This window comes from Schistocerca cancellata, chromosome 2 (assembly GCF_023864275.1).
Source record: "Schistocerca cancellata isolate TAMUIC-IGC-003103 chromosome 2, iqSchCanc2.1, whole genome shotgun sequence".
NCBI lineage: Eukaryota > Metazoa > Arthropoda > Insecta > Orthoptera > Acrididae > Schistocerca > Schistocerca cancellata.
In genome coordinates, this window is record NC_064627.1 from 872,524,499 (window position 1) to 872,536,694 (window position 12,196).

Here is a 12,196-nt window from a genome sequence, read left to right on the forward strand (position 1 = left end):
AGACACATGTCAGGACGAAATGAAGATCACCCCACTACCACCGGTCAATAACGAACAGTTGCTCCGCTTTGAAGACCGCGTCGCTGAAGCCTTGGCAGCACGCCAAGCCGCTCCCACCCGAACATAACTGCTGCCCACCACGCCAGCCAATGTGAAGCATATCATTAGAAGGACGATTAACAACTGCCCAGAAACGGATTTCATCAACAACGAGGACTTCAAACATCTTCCTGGAAACCCGATAATCCTTATTACTGGGATCATCAACAGCAACCTTCAGCAAGAATACTTCGCAGGGGCCTGGGAAGTGGCACGCATTACACCGATTCCAAAGCCGGGCAAAGACCTCTCGCAGTCCAATAATTATCGACCCATTAGTCTTCTGCCGACTTTGGGGAAAATATTAGAAAGAATTCTACTCAAGAGGTTATCCATCCTGAACAGTTTGGTTTTCAATGTTGCTTGTCAGCATAACTCAATCTCCTACGCATAATTGGAGTCATACGAGACAACTGTAATAAACGCAAAATGACAACTGGGGTATTTTTAGATCTGGAAAAAGCGTACGATAAAGTATGACGAGACCACCTCATCCTAAAACTTCACCAGGACACGCTGATAGCGACTGTTCTGTTAGAACGATTGAACGGCAAGTCTACGTTCGACTAGCAAACAAAAATTCTGGAAAGAAATTGGTGGTGACTAGGATACCCCGGGATTGAATCATCTCTCCCACATTTTCAGCATCTATATAAATGATATCCCGACTGTACCTGATGTATCAGTCAGCTTCTGCACCGACGACACGTCCTTCCTCACTACTGGGAGAAACTTGGACCACATCATCACACGGATGCAGTGTCAAATCGACCTGATGAAGCAGTAGGCCCCGATGAAAATCGATCACTATCAATCCGACGAAGATGGTGAATGTACTTTTCATGAAACTGAAGCCATTCGTGAACACGAGCCCACAATCAACAGTGAACCTATCCAATGGTCCCCAATAGTGAAATACTTGGCAATCCATTTGGATAAGAAACTTCTCTTCACATACCACGAGACAGAGAAGAGAAAAGCAGGACTACAAATGCTTCGACCATTGGTACCATCTTTCAAGAGCACTCACCTGAACACTGGCACCAAGATACGGCTTTACAAAGCAACAGTGGAACCTACGTTGCTCTATGGTTGAACATCTTGGGGAACGACATTTACAACGAATGTCAGGTCACTTCAGGTGGTACAAAACCGATGTCTTCGGATTGCACTGGGTGCCCGTTGGTGGACAAGCACAATGGAATTTCACGACGCGTTACAGGAAAAGTACCCGCAGAAAAAAGTCAAAGCACATAAAATGTTCGGCACAATCGACAACTTACTCGGCACAACTTGGCAGCTGCAGGCGGAAGGAACAGTCCAACTGGTGACTTGGCACAAATATTGGGTTCACATCTTTGGCAACAAACATCCCGCTATCACTCTACACAGCTACATACCACCTTCAGTGAACCAACAAAGCAGGTGTAAGGACCCAAATATGAGCCCAAGTCCTGTCTTATATGAGTTATATGGGTAATAAATAAGGAAGTGTACCCTCTCACCCTATATTCCACACAAGCAGCGAAATCGGCAAGTCATTAACGCAGGAGTCACCACCACCACAAGAAAAGGTTCTGTAACTTTTTCTTCTACTCCTTTCGACTATTAGGCTTTCATCTCCTTCTACGTGCTGAATTACACATTCAGTATCCTCGTATACTTTCTCTATTTCTTCATCCTGTCATTGTGATGTCGGCATGTGTACCTGAACTATCGTTGAGGTGTTGGTTTGCTGTCGATTTTGATAAGAATAACCCTATCACCGAACTGTTCAAAGTTACTCACACTCTGCCCTACCTTCATAACGGATCCTACTCCCATTATGCCATTTTCTGCTGCTGTTGATATTATCTTATACTCATCCTGTCAGAAATCCTTGTCTTCTTTCCATTTCACTTCAGTGACCCCTACTATAACAAGATTGGGCCTTGCTTTCCTACCACGTTCAGACTTTTGACTTTCCACGCCCCTACTTCCAGAATGTTATCGTTTCGTTGGTTATTCAGTATTTTTCTCATGGTCACTTCCCCCTTGGTAACACCCTCCCGGACATCAGAGTAGGGGACAATTCTGGTACCTTTTGCCAATGGAGAAATCATTATGATACTTTTTCAGTTACAGGCCACGAGTCCGTGAACACATAATGTGACTTTAATGGATGGTTTCCATTGCCTTCTGCATCCTCATGCCGTTGATCATTGCTGATTCTTCCGTCTTTAGGGGCAGTTTCCCATCTCAAGGGTAAGAGAGTGCCCTGAACCTCTGTCCGCTCCTCCACCCTCTTTGAAAAGGCCGTTGGTTGAATGAAGGCGACTTCTTGGGCCGGTAATCTTCGGCCGCCACTCAATATGTAAGCGGTGATAAGGGTCGAAGACGGGACCGAGGACGTTCTGACTGGTAAAAAAATGACGCTACAGCTAGATCACGGTCTACATCTACGTCTATACTCCGCAAACCACCGTGAGATACTTGGCAGATGGTTCGTCCCATTGTACCAGTTATTGGGGTTTCTTCCTGTTCCATTTACGTATGGAGCGTGGTAAGAATTATCGTTTGAATGCCTCTGTGCGTACAGTAATTATTCTAATCTTACGCTCACGACCCCTGTGTGGGTGATACGTAGAGGACTATAGTATATTTATAGAGCCATCATTTAAAGCCTGTTCTTGAAACTTTGTTAATAGACTTTCTCGGGATCGTTTACCAGAGGAGGAAGTATACTTAGAAAAGGCCGGGTGATACGGAAAGATTTCAGTTAGATTACATCATGGTCGGATAGAGATTTCGAAATCAGATACTGGATTGTAAGGCGTACGCAGGAGCAGATATAGACTCAGATCACAATATAGTAGTGATGGAGAGTAGGCTGAAGTTTGAGATTAGTCAGGAAGAATCAATATGCAAAGAAGTGGGATACGGAAGTACTAAGGAATGACGACATATGCTTGCACTTCTCTAAAGCTATAGATGCAGCAATGAGGAATAGCTCGGTAGGGAGTACAGTTGAAGAGGAATGGACATCTCCAAAAAGGGAAATCACAGAAGTTGGAAAGAATAATGTGGGTACGAGGAAGGTAACTGCGAAGAAACCATGGGTAGCAAAAGAAATACTTCAATTGATCGATGAAAGAAGGAAATACAACAATGCTCAGGGAAATTCAGGAGTATAGAAATACAAGTCGCTGAGGAATGAAATAAATATGAAGTGCAGGGAAGCTAAGACGAAATGGCTGCATGAAGAATGTGAAGAGATCTAAGTTAAAAGCAAGGGCGGTAATATTAAGTGTGCGACGGGAATACCATTGTTAAATGCACAGCAGAGAGCGGAGAGGTGGAAAGAGTACATTGGAGGCCTCTATTGGGGGGAAGATTTGTCTGATGTGATAGAAGAAGAAACAGGAGTCGATTAAGAAGAGATAGGGGATCTAGTACTAAAATCATAATTTAAGAGAGCTTTGGAGGACTTAAGATCAAATAAAGCAGAAGGGATAGACAACATTCCATCAGGATTTCTAAAATCATTGGGGGAAATGGCAACAAAACGACTATTCACGTCGGTGTGTAGAATGTATGAGTCTGGCGACATACCATCTGACTTTCGAAAGAATGTCATCCACACAATTCCGAAGACTGCAAGAGCTGACAATTGCGTGAATTATCCCACAATCAGCTAAACACCTCATACATATAAGTTGCTGACAAGAATAATATACAGAGGAATGGAAAACAAATCTGTTTGGGTTAAGGAAAGGTAAAGGCACCAGAGAGGCAATTCTGACGTTGCGGTTGATAACGGAAGACTAAAGAAAATTCAGGACACGTTCATAGGATTTGTCGACCTAGAAAAAGCGTTTGATGAAGTAAAATTGTGCAAGATGTTTGAAATTCTGAGTAAATAAGTGTAAGCTATAAGGAGAGACGGTTAATGTACAATATGTACAAGAGCCAAGAGGGAATAATAAGAGTGGACGACCAAGAACGAGGTGCTCGGTTTAGAAAGTGTGTAAGAGTGGGATGTAGTCTTTCGCTCCTACTCTTCAATCTGTACACAGAAGTAATGATGGAAATAAAAGAAAGGTTCAGGAATGGAATTAAAATTCAAGGCGAAAGCATATCAGCGATACAATTCGCTGATGACATTGCTACCCCGAGTGAAAGTGAAGAAGAATTACACGATCTGATAAGTGAATGAACCGTGTAATGGGTACAGACTGTGGACTGAGAGTAAATCGAAGAAAGGCGAAAGTAATGAGAAGTAGCAGAAATGAAAACAGCGACAAACTTAAAATCAGGATTGATGGTCACGAAGTAGATGAAGTTAAGGAATTCTGCTTCCTAGGCAGCAAAATAACCAATGGTAGACAGAGAAAGGAGGACATCAAAAGCAGACTAGCACTGGCAAAAAGGGCACTTCTGGCCGAGAGAAGTCTACTAGTAACAAACATGGGCCTTAGTTCGAAGAAGAAATTTCTGAGAATGTACGTTTGGAGCACAGCATCGTGGGTGATAATGAAACATGGACTTGACTGTGAGGAAACCGGAACAGAAAGGAATCGAAGCATTTGAGATGTGGTGCTACAGACGAATGTTGAAAATTAGGTGGACTGATACGGTAGGGAATGAGGAGGTTCTGCACAGAATCGGAGAGGAAAGGAGTAAGTGGAAAACACTGACAAGGAAAAGGGACAGGATGGTAGAGCATCTGTTAAGACATCAGAGAATGACTTCCATGGTACTTGATGGAGCTAAAGAGGCCAAATCTGTAGAGGAAGTCAGACTTTGGAATACATTCAACAAATGATTGAGGACGTAGGTTGTAAGTGCTACTCTGAGATGAAGAGGTTGGCACAGGAGAGGAATTCGTGGCGGGCCGCATCAAACCACTCAGAAAATCCTAAGAAATTTTGGTCTTATGTCAAAGCGGTAGGTGGATCAAAACAAAATGTCCAGACACTCTGTGACCAAAATGGTACTGAAACAGAGGACGACAGACTAAAGGCCGAGATACTAAATGTCTTTTTCCAAAGTTGTTTCACAGAGGAAGATTGCACTGTAGTTCCTTCTCTAGATTGTCGCACAGATGGCAAAATGGTAGATATCGAAATAGACGACAGAAGGATAGAGAAACAATTAAAATCGATCAAAAGAGGAAAGGCCTCTGGACCTGATGGGATACCAGTTCAATTTTACACAGAGTCCGCGAAGGAACTTGCCCCCCTTCTTGCAGCGGTGTACCGTAGGTCTCTAGAAGAGCGTAGCGTTCCAAAGGATTGGAAAAGGGCACAGGTCATCCCCGTCTTCAAGAAGGGACGTCGAACAGATGTGCAGAACTATAGACCTATATCTCTAACGTCGATCAGTTGTAGAATTTTGGAACGCGTATTGTGTTCGAGTATAATGACTTTTCTGGAGACTAGAAATCTACTCTGTAGGAATCAGCATGGGTTTCGAGAAAGACGGTCATGTGAAACCCAGCTCGCGCTATTCGTCCACGAGACTCAGAGGGCCATAGACACGGGTTCACAGGTAGATGCCGTGTTTCTTGACTTCCGCAAGGCGTTCGATACAGTTCCCCACAGTCGTTTATTGAACAAAGTAAGAGCATATGGACTATCAGACCAATTGTGTGATTGGATTGAGGAGTTCCTATATAACAGGACGCAGCATGTTATTCTCAATGGAGAGAAGTCTTCCGAAGTAAGAGTAATTTCAGGTGTGCCGCAGGGGAGTGTCATAGGACCGTTGCTGTTCGCAATATACATAAATGACCTGGTGGATGACATCGGAGGTTCACTGAGGCTTTTTGCAGATGATGCTGTGGTGTATCGAGAGGTTGTAACAATGGAAAATTGTACTGAAATGCAGGAGGATCTGCAGCGAATTGACGCATGGTGCAGGGAATGGCAACTGAATCTCAATGTAGACAAGTGTAATGTGCTGCGAATGCACAGAAAGATAGATCCTTTATCATTTAGCTACAAAATAGCAGGTCAGCAACTGGAAGCAGTTAATACCATAAATTATCTGGGAGTACGCATTAGGAGTGATTTAAAATGGAATGATCATATTATGTTGATTGTCGGTAAAGCAGATGCCAGACTGAGATTCATTGGAAGAATCCTAAGGAAATGCAATCCGAAAACAAAGGAAGTAGGTTACAGTACGCTTGTTCGCCCACTGCTTGAATACTGCTCAGCAGTGTGGGATCCGTACCAGATAGGGTTGATAGAAGATATAGAGAAGATCCAACGGAGAGCAGCGCGCTTCGTTACAGGATCATTTAGTAATCGCGAAAGCGTTACGGAGATGATAGATAAACTCCAGTGGAAGACTCTGCAGGAGAGACGCTCAGTAGCTCGGTACGGGCTTTTGTCAAAGTTTCGAGAACATACCTTCACCGAAGAGTCAAGCAGTATATTGCTCCCTCCTACGTATATCTCGCGAAGAGACCATGAGGATAAAATCAGAGAGATTAGAGCCCACACAGAGGCATACCGACAATCCTTCTTTCCACGAACAATACGAGACTGGAATAGAAGGGAGAACCGATAGAGGTACTGAAGGTACCCTCCGCCACACACCGTCAGGTGGCTTGCGGAGTATGGATGTAGATGTAGATGTAGATGTAGAAGACCGTTCGCGGATGATGCTGTTGTTTAATGGAAAGGTGTAGTGTTACTTAGCTGTAGCGAACTAGCGAACTGTAGGAAGAAGCAAGGAAAGATGGAAGATTAGGGTTTAACGTCCCGGCGACATAGACGCTATTAGAGATGGAGCACACGCTCCAATTGTGTCAAGGCTTGGGAAAGAAATCGGCCGTGCTCTTTCAAAGGAACCATCACGGCATTTGTCTGGAGAGAATTAGGGAAATTAGGGAAAACCTATATCAGAGAAGCCGGCACGGATCTGAATCTTCGCCCTCCCGAATGCGAGTCCAGTGTGGTAATCCTGCAGGAAGAGTTACAAAGAGCCGTCGTTTGGTGTAGTGACAAGTAGGTTACGCTGAAGGTAAACAAACGTAACGTACTGAGTACAAAGAGTCGAAGATTTCCATCACTATTCGATTATACTATTGGCGGCGTATCACTTGACATAGTAATAGCAATAAAATAGCGGGAGTAACCATCTGGAGCGACCTAATGTGGAACGACCGCATGAAACAAACAAAAGGAAAAACAGATTCCCAGCAGAGATTCATTGGGAGAATGTTAAGGAAATGTAATTCAAGCGCGAAGCAAAGTCTTAACAAAAACTTGTTGGACCGCTCCTTAGGTATTGTTCATCGGTGTGAGACTCTTAGCAATTTGGATTAACAGAAGAGATGGAAAGGATAGAACTAAGAGCCACCAAGAGATTGATGCAATTTTGTCATATGATGACATGGTTGGAGACCGTGGCTGTTATTTAAAGACAAATGTTGATGGTGTTGAGACAGCAACCAGCCACAAATTTACTTTCAGTTCCTTTATTCAAAGGCTACCGTTACCTGTTTCGAATCGTTATGATTCATCTTCAAACGGTTTACATGCTTTCCTTACACCATGTGGTGCGTTTTTTTTAGATTAATTGTCCTGAAACATAAATAATACATAATTATAAGCACGCTACACAGATGGTTGCGTTACAGATTTTTCATTGGATGTGACTTACGTGAAATGTCGGTTTGGAGTGTTTGTTTTCATAACATTCGTCCAACAGATGTGAATACATTCCCACTGCATTCTTATCGTTGCACACGTAAATTTTTCTCACTGAATACCCCTTTCCTGAAAAATTTCCAAAAATTATTTTCCACCCTCCAAAGCAAATAATATTCCTACGCCTATCTGCAGATCAAGTAGCAAATTTATATGTTACTATAATTCTCATGATGCTAAATGTAAATAAATAATGTTACTATATGTTACTATAATTCTCATGATGCTAAATGTAAATAAATAATGTACTGTTTTACCCACACAGCACTAAAAAAAAGGAACAATTTTATGATTAATGTAACAGTATCCGCTCAAAAACTCACAAAATCAATGTCTCTCTGTACTAGTGTAAAAGGCGTTTCAGTTGCATAAGTGAATATATGATCTTTTTTCAAACATAGGACATCTTCAGATGTTACGATATATCATAGCATCTTTGACACTCATATGTTTGTAAGCACTTTGTACGTATCAAAACATGTGGTGCATGGTAGAAATCTTTTCTGTGACAAATCTAAAGTGTTCAGTGAGAAAAATTTACGTATGCAACGATGAAAATGAAATGTCGTGTGGCTAGGTCCTCCCGTCGGGTAGACCGTTCGCCTGGTGCAGGTCTTTCGAGTTGACGCCACTTCGGCGACCTGCGCGTCGATGGGGATGAAATGATGATGGTTAGGACAACACAACACCCAGTCCCTGAGCGGAGAAAATCTCCGACCCAGCCGGTAATCGAACCCGGGACCTTAGGATTGACATTCTGTCACGCTAAGAATGCAGTGGGAATGTATTCACATGTGTTGGACGAATGTTATGAAAACAAACATTCCAAACCGACGTTTAACGTAAGTCACATCCCATGAAAAATCTGTAACGCAGCCATCTGTGTGGCGTGCTTATAATTATGTATTATTTATATTTTAGGACAATTAATCTGTAGAAAAACGCACCACATGTTGTAAGGAAAGCATGTAAACCGTCTGAAGATGAATCATAACGATTCGAAACCGGTAATGGTACCCTCTGAATAAAGGAACTGAAAGTAAATTTGTGGACATTTGTTACAAGAGATTGTTTTGTCGTCGCGAGAGCGTTACAGAGATGCTCAACAAACTCCATTGGCAGACATTACAAGAGAGGCGATGTGCTTCATGGAGCCGTTTACTGCTGAAATTCGGAAAGCATGTTCTAGCCGCGTATCTTTGTCCGCGGCAGACGCGCATATTGAATACGCGATTTCACTCCGTGGCGGGTGTTCTCTGATAATCGATGGTTACTCAGTGCGTCCGAGAACACCAGGAATAAAAATGCAGGGGCTGCCTTCAGACTGACGTCGGAAAGAATAAGAATTCGAGAAGTGCGTTGATGGATGAGAGAACTGTATCGCCAAAGAACGCAGTATGGAAACAGACTTATCCACGGCAAGAATTTAGAAGCGGTGGAAGGTACAATTAAATATTTTTCGATTGTCATTACATGATCTGAAACAATTAAACCCGATGATAGAGCCGAAAATGAAAAAGTAGGCGTCCTATTCCGAAAAGTTATTACTTTTGTGCAGGAAGCCAGTAAAGATGTACTTTTCTTTTTTAATTTCTGCATCTGTAGCTTCATTTTGATTCCTTCCGCGCGTCCTCACGTGTATTTTTTACGCAGTAAGCTCTGTCCTTTGGATTCCACAACACCACTTTTGTTTTGTAGAGCCCTATCAGGTGAAGACACGCCTCGCTGCTCTTCCCCCCCCCCCCCCGCCCTACCCCCCTCCCACCGCGAACTATCAGCGGAGTTACCGCCTCAACTGCACGAGCACTCTCTTTGCGCGGGAAGATAGAACCCCTCCACTTCAGATCGCTGCGCGGCAAGTTCGAATGCGGCAGCGGCGAGCGACAACATAGCATCGACTGCACGAGGCCCAAGTGGAACGTGGTCGCGGACGGCTGCCGCGCTCTGTGGATACGTGGCTCAAGAAGAATCGGACGACATATTGATTCCTCCCACATGGGACTCGCGAAATGACCCGACGAGAAAATGAGGGAAATTAGAGCTTCATCTACATCTACATTTATACTCCGCAAGCCACCCAACGGTGTGTGGCAGAGGGCACTTTACGCGCCACTGTCATTACCTCCCTTTCCTGTTCCTGTCGCGTGTGGTTCGCGGGAAGAACGACTGCCGGAAAGCCTCCGTGCGCGCTCGAATCTCTCTAATTTTACATTCGTGATCTCCTCGGGAGGTATAAGTAGGGGGAAGCAATATATTCGATACCTCATCCAGAAACGCACCCTTTCGAAACCTGGACAGCAAGCTACACCGCGATGTAGAGCGCCTCTCTTGCAGAGTCTGCCACTTGAGTTTGCTAAACATCTCCGTAACGCTATCAGGCTTAGCAAATAATCCTGTGACGAAACGCGCCGCTCTTCTTTGGATCTTCTCTATCTCCTCCGTCAACGCGACCTGGTACGGACCCCACACTGATGAGCAAAACTCAAGTATAGGTCGAACGAGTGTTCTGTAAGCCACCTCCTTCGTTGATGGACTACATTTTCTAATGACTCTCCCAATGAATCTCAACCTGGCAACCGCCTTACCAACAATTAATTTTATATGATCATTCCACTTCAAATCGTTCCGCTCGCATACTCCCAGATATTTTACAGAAGTAACTGCTACCAGTGTTTTTTCCGCTATCATATAATCATACAATAAAGGATCCTTCTTTCTATGTATTCGCAATACATTACATTTGTCTATGTTAAGGGTTAGTTGCGACTCCCTGCACCAAGTGCCTATCCGCTGCAGATCTTCCTGCATTTCGCTGTAGTATACTTCTCTGTATACTACAGCATCCTTCGAGAAAAGCCGGATGGAACTTCCGACACTATCTACTAGGTCATATACAGGGTGTTTCAAAAATGACCGGTATACTTGAAACGGCAATAAAAACTAAACGAGCAGCGATAGAAATACACCGTTTGTTGCAATATGCTTGGGACAACAGTACATTTTCAGGCAGACAAACTTTCGAAATTACAGTAGTTACAATTTTCAACAACAGATGGCGCTACGGTCTGGGAAACTCTATAGTACGATATTTTCCACATATCCACCATGCGTAGCAATAATATGGCGTAGTCTCTGAATGAAATTACCCGAAACCTTTGACAACGTGTCTGGCGGAATGGCTTCACATGCAGATGAGATGTACTGTTTCAGCTGTTCAATTGTTTCTGGATTCTGGCGGTACACCTGGTCTTTCAAGTGTCCCCACAGAAAGAAGTCACAGGGGTTCATGTCTGGCGAATAGGGAGGCCAATCCACGCCGCTTCCTGTATGTTTCGGATAGCCCAAAGCAATCACACGATCATCGAAATATTCATTCAGGAAATTAAAGACGTCGGCCGTGCGATGTGACCGGGCACCATCTTGCATAAACCACGAGGTGTTCGCAGTGTCGTCTAAGGCAGTTTGTACCGCCACAAATTGACGAAGAATGTCCAGATAGCGTGATGCAGTAATCGTTTCGGATCTGAAAAATGGGCCAATGATTCCTTTGGAAGAAATGGCGGCCCAGACCAGTACTTTTTGAGGATGCAGGGACGATGGGACTGCAACATGGGGCTTTTCGGTTCCCCATATGCGCCAGTTCTGTTTATTGACGAAGCCGTCCAGGTAAAAATAAGCTTCGTCAGTAAACCAAATGCTGCCCACATGCATATCGCCGTCATCAATCTTAGCGAATGTCTCTCGTGCAGCAATGGTAGCGGCGCTGAGGGGTTGCCGCGTTCGAATTTTGTATGGATAGAGGCGTAAACTCTGGCGCATGAGACGATACGTGGACGTTGGCGTCATTTGGACCGCAGCTGCAACACGGCGAACGGAAACCCGAGGCCGCTGTTGGATCACCTGCTGCACTAGCTGCACGTTGCCCTCTGTGGTTGCCGTACGCGGTCGCCCAACCTTTCCAGCACGTTCGTCCGTCACGTTCCCAGTCCGTTGAAATTTTTCAAACAGATCCTTTATTGTATCGCTTTTCGGTCCTTTGGTTACATTAAACCCCCGTTGAAAACTTCGTCTTGTTGCAACAACACTGTGTTCTAGGCGGTGGAATTCCAACACCAGAAAAATCCTCTGTTCTAAGGAATAAACCATGTTGTCTACAGCACACTTGCACGTTGTGAACAGCACACGCTTACAGCAGAAAGACGACGTACAGAATGGCGCACCCACAGACTGCGTTGTCTTCTATATCGTTCACATCACTTGCAGCGCCATCTGTTGTTGAAAATTGTAACTACTGTAATTTCGAAAGTTTGTCCGCCTGAAAATGTACTGTTGTCCCAAGCATATTGCAACAAACGGTGTATTTCTATCGCTGCTCGTTTAGTTTTTATTGCCGTTTC